Raw genomic sequence first — 12,429 nt, forward strand, 5'->3', positions numbered from 1 at the left:
CTATAAAGTGAATCAAGAACCCTCTCTAGCTTGAGCAGAAATGCTCTGAAGTCAGAGTTATAGGACCTATAAACAACAACTGTTAGAAGTTCAGTTTCATTAAATTCAACTGCCCATGCACAACATTCAAATATCTGTTCAGTGCAGTGTCATGATACGTCTATGGACCCAAATGAAAACCGTTTTTTTACATAACGGCTACTCCCCCACTCTGTAAGGAATTCCTTGAAAAACAGCCAGCTAATCTGTATCCTGGTAAATGAAACCTGTAAATTATCAAATTATTTAAGTGGTGCTCTGATATACCAATAATCAGAGTCAACATCTATAAGCAGTTCACTAACTTTATCGCTAACACCTCTCATATTTTGATGAAATATGCTAATTCCTTCTCTACTTGGAAACATGACGTCCTCTGAAGGTGATTCCTTAGTTAGAGGGACTTCGATTAAGCAGACATCCCTATCAGCTAACTTCACTCTAAAAAAGGTGCAGCTGTAACACCAACCACTACAGGAATTTTCCCGTGAGTGATCCCACCACCACCCACTACACTGTCACCTATAAGATTTGCCAGCCTCCCCTTCCCACACCTGTTGAGGTGCAGGCCACGCCTAGTGGAACCTGATCTTCTGATAGACTCATCTGGCATCACTACAATGTGACCCATGCCCTCTGCCATCAGCGCCTTCTCCAGCCGCATGTTAACGTGCCTAACAGCCGCATTAAGATGAGGCTGATCATGACGCTGAAACAGTTGCACGAAATGCACATTAGTGCCACCAGTTTGAGTAGCTATCTTTACCAGGTCACGAGTTACGTCATATTCCCCATCCCTTTCAAGACTGGGCCCTGCTCCACTCACTATCACTACCTGATACCCCTTCGTACAACTCCTACATAACTCCCCTATGCTCTCAATCACCTGAGCCAACCCTGCACTAGGCTTCACAATGCTGGTGATCTGGTGCTCACTCCACAACACTTCCTGCAACTGCTGGCCCACACCTCTACCATGCGAACTACCCAGCAGCAGAACCTCCCTCTCTCTGTTAGACTTTGCAACTGACTTAGGCCTCCTAACTGCTGATGACTGCTGCATGTTTCCTACACCTACAGCCACAAGAAGATCCTCTCCACTCAACTCTGACAGCTGGTCAGATCTATTGCATATACGCAAAGTAAAACTGTCTGAACACCTCCTTCTCCCAGCTGCCTTCTTGCCAACTGCCAGTTCCCATTTCCAAGCAGCTTTCACCCTCCTCAACCTATCTAGTTCCTCCTTTGAGTATTGTAACTGCGCTTTCAGGGCACAGATCTTACGCTCCTGTTCCTCTCTCAACTTATTTCTACTACAGACTCTGCATTCGCTAGAATGCCCACTGGCTTCCCCACTGCATTCCTCCCCAATGAAAATACAAGTACTTTGAACAAATTCCGCAACGTAATCCACTACTCGCAAACCTATGACAGAACTCACACTTCTCACTCATGGTAAAATTTACAGTTACTGTCTATATTACCTAAGTTCTGTTACATCCGCAGCTCGCGGCCTCGTGGCTAGCGTTGCTGCCTCTGGATCACGAGGTCCTGGGTTCGATTCCCGGACGGGTTGAGGATTTTCTCTGTCCGAGAACTGGGTGTTTGTGTTGTCCTCATCATTTGATCATCATCATTCGAGACAGTGGCTAGATTGGACTGCGTAAAAAATTGGACTGTGAAACAATTGGAACTTTGTACGGGCGCTGATGACCATGAAGTTGAGCGCCCCACAATCCAAACTTCATCATCAAGTTCAGTTACACCAGTAGAACTATTTATAGAACTAACAACAGCGGTCTCGAAATTCTCTCTCTACTAAGAAAGCACCAACTTTTATTAATATTACTAAATAACAACTAATACCAACACCTACAAATCTCGAAAGCCAAAAATTCAAGCGGCCCCTGGAACACTCAAGGAAGTTAAAACAGTGAATGTAAATTTTACTGAATTATTTCACTAGAAACAATAATAAACGTCAGTTGGAAACTAAAGCACGAGGTTTACTAAACGACTTCAGCGCACTGAAAACTCTTAAAAAACACAGAGAGCGAATCTTTCCAGAAGTTTATTAAATAATTATTTCGATACAAACAGCACGAACATCGTCGAAAACCATTAAATTTAATAACTCTGTAACAGTTCACAAACAACTTTGTCAGTACTTGGCTTTATAACCGCTACAGCTGCAACTGCAAGCCGAAAAATGTAAACACACTAGTGAGGTGTGAGACTTGGATGAACGACGTAAGCACACCCACGAATAACAGACCACTCGAGTCTACAACACAGGAAGAAATAGACTGACATTAATGAAAATCCACTAATAAGTTACTTCTACAGAAAATATCAATATAAATAAAGTTTAAAATAAGTAACTGAAGACTAAAACTTCAGCCGTTTCAACAGCAGTCCAGCAGACGTGACATCACATCAAAGAAGCCCGTGAGCGGGACAAGTCCAGGTGTTGCTGCGGCACGCACCAAAAGCGGCGCACCTCTCTTTGTTGCTGAGTCAAGAGAGAATGGTCGCCTTGCTGGAAGACCCTAGTGCCCCAGACGTCGTCTCTTTCTTTGTATAGATACCTGACTTGCAGTAAACAAGCACACTCGCTGACTGAAAGTAGATGACGTGTTTGTACTTTCCAACATGGGCGAGTGATCAATAAGTCTATCCTCTAGGGCGCTGTTCGCATGGGGCCGATGAGATCCTACATGGCGTTGAATATGATGCTCCTGGAACCATCGATTCCGTATTCAAATAATAAACATGTGGTCCTGACCAACGAGTGGAAGAAAATCACGGAACTATGAACTGAGGTCTTACCAGGCCACACAGCTGCTTCTGTTGAATTCCAGCAAATACTGAGCAGATACCGGGTACACGATTCTCTTTCTTACTCGAGGCCTAACATGATCTCACAAACAACCAACATCAGAATTTGGTACCTCTACGCGAAAGCCACTGTGTACTCTTTCATTACATACACCGAGGTGATAAGTCAGGGGATAGCAACATGCACATTCACAGATGGTGGTACCACGTTCACAAGGTATAAAAGAGCATCGCTTTGGCGGAGCAGTCATTTGTACTCAGGAGATTCAGACGTGATTATGGCGTTACGACGGGAATTAACAGACTTTGCACTCGGAATGCTAGTTGGAGCTAGACGCATGGGACATTCCATTTCGGAAATCGTTATGGAAGAGTGTGCCGAGAATACCAGATTTTAGTCATTATCTCTGACCTTGGACAACGCAGTGTCTAATGACCTTGGCTTAATGACCGAGAGCAGCTGCATTTGCTTTGAGTTGTCAATAGTAACAGACAAGCAACACAGCAGAAATCAATGTGGTCCGTGCGAAGAACGTATCCGTTAGGACAGTAAGGCGAAATCCGGCGTTAATGAGCTATGTCAGCAGACGACCTACGCGAGTGCCTTTCCCAACAGCACGACATCGCCTGCAGCGCCTCTCCTCGGCTCGTGACCGTACCTGTTAGACCCTAGACTGCTGGGAAGCCGTGGCCTGGTAAGATGAGTCCCAATTTCAATTGCTAAGAGCTGGTGGTACGGTTCGAATGTGGCACAGATCTCACGAGCCCGTGGACCCGTCAACAGGGCACGGTGCCAGTTCGTGGTCGCTGCATAGTGGCGTGGACTGTCTTTACATGGAGTAGACTGGGTCCTCTGGTCAAACTGAACCGATCGTTGACTGGAAATAGCTATGTTCGGCTACCGGAGACCATCTGCAGCCATACGTGTCCCCAAACAAGGATGAAATTTTGATGGGTGACAGCGTCCCATTTCACTGGGCCGCAGATGTTCGTGATTTGTCTCCAGAAAATTCTGCACAATTCGAGTGAATGATTTGGTCACCCAGATCGCACGAAATGAATCAGCTCGAACATTTATGGTACCTAATCGAGAGGTCAGTTTGTGCACAACACCCTGCACTAGCAACACTTTCGCAATTATGGACGGGGAACTGATGGCCACGGATGCTACGCCCCATAGTGCCCAGAGCCATTTGAAATTATAGACGGCTATGGAGGCAGCATGACTCAATATTTTTGCAGGGGACTTCCAATGACTTGTTCAGTCCATGACACTATATTGGGCCAAAGTAGAACCGACACGATATGAAGAGGTACCCCATGACTTTTGCCACCTCAGTGTACATCTACACCTAAAACTATTATCTTTAAGCCAGCCGCTGTGGACGAGCGGTTCTAGGCGCTTTAGTCCGGAACCGCACTGCTGGTACGGTCGCAGGTTCGAATCCTGCCTCGGGCATAGATGTGTGTGATGTCCTTAGGTTAGTTAGGTTTAAGTAGTTCCAAGTATTTTTTATAATCTTCAAGCAACCTTGTAGTCTACATTGGAGGGTACTTGACCAACCACTATCACTTCCCCTTTTCCAGATCCCGTCAGTAATGATTCGCGGATAGAATGGTTGCATGTAAGCTTTCGCGTGAGTATTGGTTAAAAACCGTCTTGGTTGCAATTTTAATTTTTAATTTTTCAACTGCGCGATTCGCCTTATTTAGGCATCTTCAGGTTGATCTACATAGAAAACAGAGGACAAATACATCTATTTAAGAATCGCGATCGCGTTGTGCAGACTTGGATAACCTAAAATCAAGTATAAACAGATCAAATACTGAAAGAGCAAATACCTTAATTTGGTATTTCTTAGAACGATCCTTTAGACAGTGTAGCCAAAGGACATCGTCGAAGACATCAGGCCAACAGCGCCTTCGTTCATAAAAACTGGAAATATAAAATACTAAAAACAGATAAGAACATTCGCCAGTGATCGGACACTTATGAATGTAATCATATTGTCGAAGCCTTATGATAAGACGTTACCTTTTCTAGATGGAGGCGAGTGACTCCAAGACCTCCCCCACTACATGAGAGATTTGCAGACGTGACCAACTAAATCACTTGCATGTATGCGTACGTGGGGACTCGCCCACTGTTACTGTAATAATTATCAGCAGCCAACCGGAGAACCCGTTACTATATTTTTAACCAGCAGGCCGTGCCACGGCTATATGTCTGCCCCTGCAGAGCACCACAACTCTCTTCTCAGGCAGAGGGTTCTGAGGAATGCATTATCCGTGTCGCCCTTTCCGTGAGCGCCCAGCTCTAATTAACTCCCACGCTTTCAGTTCCACGGAAATTATTAGTACGTTTGTTAGCCAGTATCAGCCAATGAAATGATTAATAATCCGATAGTGCATCGTAAACAGTGATCTAATGTAGATAGAAATCGAAGAGGATTTATAGAATATTAAATGTGTGGTAGCAAAATCATGTCACCTGACAATGTACTATGTTAAGTCAGGTCTCTCTATTTGAAATGGGGACTGGGCTAAGACATCTGCTGAGACTTCTCTGCGTGCTTTCTTCATTTCAAGAAAAATCTCCAGGTTCTAAGATACACTACATTACCGCCGAAAAATCATTAACTGTAGTAAAATATCCAGAAGTAACCTAATGTACAACAACAGCATACATCTAATTTGGGAAAAAGCGGATGCCAATTTGATTTCACTGTAAGAAATTATGGAAATATGATTTGCCCACGAAACAAGTGGCTTACAAAACACTTGTCGATTACTCTACATAATAAAAATGTAAATAATCATTTTGTGGTGTGCGTTCTTCTCATGTCTGTGCTTGCTATGATAATAAGACGAGGAATTCCGCCTTATGCAAGACACCTTTTCAGTTTCGGTGGCGAAAACTCTGCTCATGTTTGAAAACTCGTAGAAAGCGCGTTGTCAAATCAACGTATTTACGAGGTGTGGCTAGAAAAAAACCGGACTAGTACTGGTGAAACAATAAAACGAATGCAATAAGGCTGAAAGTCGCGTGGCCTGTCACGTGACTCTCGCTCCGCCTACTGCTCGAGTTTCATCTGCCTCCTGCACTCAGTCTGCCCGTGGCGTCTGTTTTAAGTAGTTGACGTTTTGTCTGTGCGTCGGAAAATGTTGAGTGTACAGAAAGAACAGCGTGTTAACATCAAATTTAGTTTCAAACTAGGAAAATCTGCATGTGAAACGTTTGTAATGTTACAACAAGTGTACGGCGATGATTGTTCATCGCGAACACAAGTGTTTGAGTGGTTTAAACGATTTAAAGATGGCCGCGAAGACACCAGTGATGACACTCGCACTGGCAGACCATTGTCAGCAAAAACTGATGCAAACATTGAAAAAATCGGTAAACTTGTTCGACAAGATCGCCGTTTAACAATCAGAGCAGTGTCTGAGTTAACAGGAGTTGACAAGGACAGTGTTAGGCAGATTCTTCATGAAAGTTTCAACATGAACAAAGTGTGTTCAAAAATGGTTCCAAAGTGTCTCACAATTGAACAGAAGGAACGCCGAAGAATGATTTGTTCTGACATCCTGGAAAACATTGAAAGTGATCCCACCTTCTTACAAAATGTTATTACTTGCGATGAATCGTGGTTTTTTACTTACGATCCCGAAACTAAACGCCAATCGATGCATTGGAAAACTCCTGGTTCTCCACGACAAAAAAAAGCACGAATGTCAAAATCGAAATTCAAGGAAATGATGATTTTTTTTTTTTGACATCAAAGGGATTGTGCACATTGATTGGGTACCAGAGGGACAAACAGTGAATCAGCATTACTACATTAGCGTCCTGGCTACCCTACGTGAGCGAGTACGGAGAAAACGGAACGATTTGTGGAGAAAAAAGTCATGGATCCTTCACCAAGACAATGCTCCAGCTCACAGTGCGTTGTCAGTGAAGACGTTTTTGGCAAAACACAACATTCCCATCTTAGATCATCCACCCTACTCACCTGATTTGGCCCCCTGTGACTTTTTTCTGTTCCCTAAAGTCAAGTCAGCTTTGAAAGAAACTAGATTTGAGACGGTTGAAGCAGTAAAAGAAAAAGCGACGGAAGTAATGTATGGACTTACCGAAAATGATCTGCAGCATTGCTATGAACAGTGGAAAATTCGTATGGAGCGGTGTAGAGACCGAGGAGGAGAGTACATTGAAGGAGATAACATGAAATTGTAAATAATTGTAAATAAATGTTTTTTCCAGCATCAGTCCGGTTTTTTTCTAGCCGTACCTCGTACGTCGCCAAAACATATGAGAAAACACTACAACATCCAAGCCGTAAGTTACACACACAAAAAAACGAGATATATACTCATTTCCGTTGGTAAATGCGTTATAAACAGAAAAATTTACAATTACATTTTGCTGTTTGCAGATGACAAGTTGTAGATTAGGTAGCAGACTAGCTACCAACATAAATACCCACTAGCTTCATGTGAGGTGTGTTAAGTAATGCATACATCCACTCTTTTGCCAATTAAGCTATAACTAGAACTTTAGACATTATGTAATAAACAACATACAGTGTATCGTGTCGTTAAAACATATCTCAATTGTGAACTGTAAACAAATGATGTACAATATTTTACAACCATTATTCATTTACAATTGTAAATACTTTGTACCAAATGTTTCTCTAAATGTTAATATGAACAGTAATTTAAAGTGAGAAAATAAAATAACCCACTGAAGATAGAACAAAAAGTGCTGAAACATGTCTGGGTAAAACGAAACTGAAAAGATGCCTTGACTAAGGCGGAATTCGCCGGCCGGTGTGGCCGAGCGGTTCTAGGCGCTTCAGTCTGGAACCACCCGACCGCTACGTTCGCAGGTTCGAATCCTGCTTCGGGCATGGATGTGTGCGATGTACTTAGGTTAGTTACGTTTAAGTACTTCTAAGTTCTAGGGGAGTGGTGACCTCAGAAGTTAAGTCCCATAGTGCTCAGAGCCATTTGAACCATTTTAAAACGGACTTTCTCGACCTATAAAATATACGTGTTCGTTTGTCCAAAATCATATGTCTCCGAAAGTTCCTGACTGACTGCTTGGAAATTTTGACACACCGTGGAATCCTAATACGGGCGTGGTTTTAGGTACCTAATTCCTATTTTTTACAAACATCTCAAAATCTCAAAATGTAGACACAGTCAGAAGACTGATTAATAAAATAACTACATACTTCCCGTATATGTCGAAACGTTGTTAGCAAACTAGAAACTCGTATTTCTGGCTTATTGGTTTATATTAGAATATTACTGCACAATCAGAATTTGCAAATAATAGTAGTTAAGGTTCAAGGCCAGGGAGAATGGGGAAAAATGAGAGGGACAGAGGGGTGGGAGGAAATGGATATCGAAAATGGAAAGGACAAGATAGAGAGAGGAGGTAGGAGAAAATGGACGGAAAAAAGACGGAGGAGATGATGTCTGAGAGAGTGGGGGAGAGAGGGGCAGCACATGGAGAGAGAGAACAGAGAGGGTAGGGGGGAGCAGAAGGAGGAGGAGATGGACGGAGGAAGAGGGACGAAGAGAGGGGCAGACATGGGAGAAAAGGACAATAGGGCTTATATCCTATTCTCATACATATTAAACGGCTGCTTTCTCCTTTCTTTCTTTCCCATTTAAGCAGACTGAGCTACAGCAAATCTTGGCCGGATACAGCCAGTGCCAGAGTACCAAATTGGATTAATAGAAGAGATGGGAAAGATCCAACGAAGAGTGACACGTTTCGTCAGGGGGCCGTTTAGCTGACGCGGGAGCGTTGCGGAAACTTTAAACAGACAGTGTCAGAAGTTACAAGGGCGACGTGGCATCACATAGAGCAGTGTTTCTCAACCTTTTTGAATACGCTACCACTTTCCAAGTAAAAATATTCTGGCGACCCCCAGAACCATAACGAAAGTATGTCAGTGATTTGAAAGGCAACGTATTTAATTTTCAATCTGTTGATACTATACTGATAGAGAAATCAAGTGCAATGTGAAAAGAGGTAGCAGTGCTCTGCAGGCAGACACATAATTATGTTCTTGATGAGAAGGGGTCTCATGCGGCACAGTCGCGCTTTTCTGGTCACTACAATCGGTTGTCTGAGTACGCCAGCAAGTACGGACATGATTATTGTCATCGTGTTTCGCTCTGAGCGAACATAAATGGACAAGTTTCTTAACAGATCTGTGCAGCACTCCACGTCTGGTACAAGTGGCTGTGGCGAAAGCGAATCAAAATCGAAAAAAAATAGACTTTATGACGACCGTTATCTGAAGTGTGGTTTTACTGTCATGAACAGTAAACCTCAACGTGTAATTTGCGGCGAAGTATTGTCACGTGAGAGTCGGAAACCATGAAAGCTTCTGCATCACCTCTCAACTAAACATTCCAAGGAGGCTGATAATCCGTTGGATTTCATCGAAAGTAAACTGAAAACACTTAACCATGAGCAAACTAATATTACTCGGGTAATAAAATAGTAATGTTATTTGTTGATTTAAAATAGTATTAATGTTTCTGATTTTTTATTCGTTTTTCTGATCTAGCAAATTTTTTTATCTGGTTTTAGGTATACGGTGTCAACGAGCAAGCGTTACTAGCTTGCTACCGAGTCGCATTCCGAGTCGCTAAAGCAAGGAAGCGCATACAGATGCAGAGAATGTTATTTAGCCTGCAGCCCTGGATGTTGTTGTTGTTGTCATCTTCAGTCCAGAGACTGGTTTGATGCAGCTCTCCCTGCTATTCTATCCTGTGTAAGCTTTTTCATCTCCCAGTACCTACTGCAACCTACATCCTTCTGAATCTGTTTAGTGTATTCATCTCCTGGTCTCCCTCTACGAATTTTATCCTCCATGCTGCCCTCCAATTATAAATTGGTCATCCCTTGATGCCTCAGAATACGGCCTATCAACCGATCCCTTTTTCTTGTCAAGTTGCGCCACAAATATTTCTTCTCTCCAATTCTATTCAGTACCTCCTCATTAGTTATGCGATCAACCCATCTAATCTTCAGCATTCTTCTGTAGCAACACATCTCCAATTCTATTCAATACCTCCTCATTAGTTATGTGATCAACCCATCTAATCTTCAGCATTCTTCTGTAGCAACACATTTCGAAAGCTTCTATTCTCTTCTTGTCTAAACTATTTATCGTCCATGTTTCACTTCCATACATGGCTACATTCCATACAAATACCGAGCGAGGTGGCGCAGTGGTTAGCACACTGGACTCGCATTCGGGAGGACGACGGTTCAATCCCGTCTCCGGCCGTCCTGATTTAGGTTTTCCGTGATTTCCCTAAATCGCTTCAGGCAAATGCCGGGATGGTTCCTTTGAAAGGGCACGGCCGATTTCCTTCCCCATCCTTCCCTCACCCGAGCTTGCGCTCCGTCTCTAATGACCTCGTTGTCGATGGGACGTTAAACACTAATCTCCTCCTCCTCCTCCATACAAATACTTTCAGCAACGACTTCCTGACACTTAAGTCTATACTCGATGTTAACAAATTTCTCTTCTTCAGAAACGCTTTCCTTGCCACTGCCAGTCTACATTTCATAACATTTCCACTTCGACCATCATCACTTATTTTGCTCCCCAAACAGCAAAATTCCTTTACTACTTTAAGTGTCTCATTTCCTAATCTAATTCCCGCAGCATCACCCGATTTAATTCGACTACATTCCATTATCTTCGTTTTGATTTTGTTGATGTTCATCTTATATCCTCCTTTCAAGACACTGTCCATTCCGTTCAGCTGCTCTTCCAGGTCCTTTGCTGTGTCTTACAGAATTACAATGTCATCGGCGAACCTCAAAGTTTTTATAACTACCATCTGGTTTCTGTACAAATTGTAAACAGCCTTTCGGTCCCTGTATTTTACCCCTGCCACCTTCAGAGTTTGAAAAAGAGGATTCCAGTCAACATTGTCAAAAGCTTTCTCTAAGTCTACAAATGCTATAAACGTAGGTTTTCCTTTCCTTAATCTATTTTCTAAGATAAATCGTAAGGTCAGTATTGCCTCACGTGTTCCAACATTTCTACGGAATCCAAACTGATCTTCCCCAGTTTTTCCATCCGTCTGTAAAGAATTCGTGTTAGTATTTTGCAGGCATGGCTTATTAAACTGATAGTGCGGTAATTTTCACATCTATCAACACCATCTTTCTTTGGGATTGGAATTATTATATTCTTCTTGAAGTCTGAAGGTATTTCGCCTGTCTCGTACATCTTGGTCACCAGAAGGTAGAGTTTTGTTAGACCCGGCCCTCCCAAGGCTGTCAGTAGTTCTAATGGAATATTGTCTACTCCAGGGGCCTTGTTTCGACTTAGGTCTTTCAGTGCACCGTCAAACTATTCATGCAGTATGATATCTCCTATTTCATCTTCATCTACATTCTCTTCCATTTCTATAATATTGTCCTCAAGAGCTTCGCCCTGGTTGTGGTTGAAATTATGTTAGGTAAGCAAGAGGCAAACAAGCTAAAAAGCATAGCACGTCTGCTCATACCACTGAACGCAGAATAAACGATATGACCGGTGACATTCGAGAACAGTTCACAGAAAAGTTAAAGAAGAGCCCACATTTTGCTTTGCAGTTTGATTAATCTACTGGTGTTTCAGATTGAGCTCAATTTATAGTATTTGTGGGCTTTGTAGCAGATGAAAGTATCATGGAAGACATTTTACTTTACAAAGCACTCCCTGCGAACACTACTGGCCAGTGTTTGTATGAGATGTTTTTAGAAAGCACTCGCAGCTACGAAATTGATTGGTCAAAAGTATCGTTTTTTTTAGAGATGTAAATCTGTGACCGGAAGTAAAAGTGGTTCGTCGTGAAATTAAAATAAATACTGCCAAATTTTTCGTGGACACATTGCTTTCTTCATCGACAAGCTCTGGCAGCCACGACTTTAACTCCTGATTCAAATGATGTGCTTAAAGAGGTGATCAAAGTTGTTAAACTCTATTAAAGGTAAAGCGTTACAAACTCGACTGTTTAGGATCATCTGTGAAGACGTGGGTTCGCTCCATCAAAATCTCTTTTATCACCCAGAGGCCAGGTGGCTTTTCAAAGGAAAAGTTTTGACACGAGTTCTGGAACTGAAAGGTGAATTGCTGATGTTTCTTACAAGATTCTAAATCTGGATACGAGAATTACTGTTGTTATCCTGTTTGGCTATTAAAATTAGCATTTCTCACAGATCTTCTTAATCACGTAACTATTTTAAACGAGAGCCTCCAAAGGATAGAAGAAAACATTCAAACAGCTAAGGATAAAATCGAAGGATTCCTCGCAAAATTCATTTTGCGGTCAACGTTTTAACAACAAATTATGTTTGAGTCTTTCCCTTGTATTCAGACGATTGTCCAAGTAAGTGCAATGAATCAGTCGGTGGTACTAAGTTCTCACATTCCTTGCATCATAGAAAGCTTGGATAATTTGGAAGAGAAACTGTTAAGTTACTTTCCAGAGCTGAACACTTACGCTGACAACAGTCATAGATGG

This window comes from Schistocerca piceifrons, chromosome 3, assembly GCF_021461385.2.
Source record: "Schistocerca piceifrons isolate TAMUIC-IGC-003096 chromosome 3, iqSchPice1.1, whole genome shotgun sequence".
Classification (NCBI taxonomy): Eukaryota; Metazoa; Arthropoda; class Insecta; order Orthoptera; family Acrididae; genus Schistocerca; species Schistocerca piceifrons.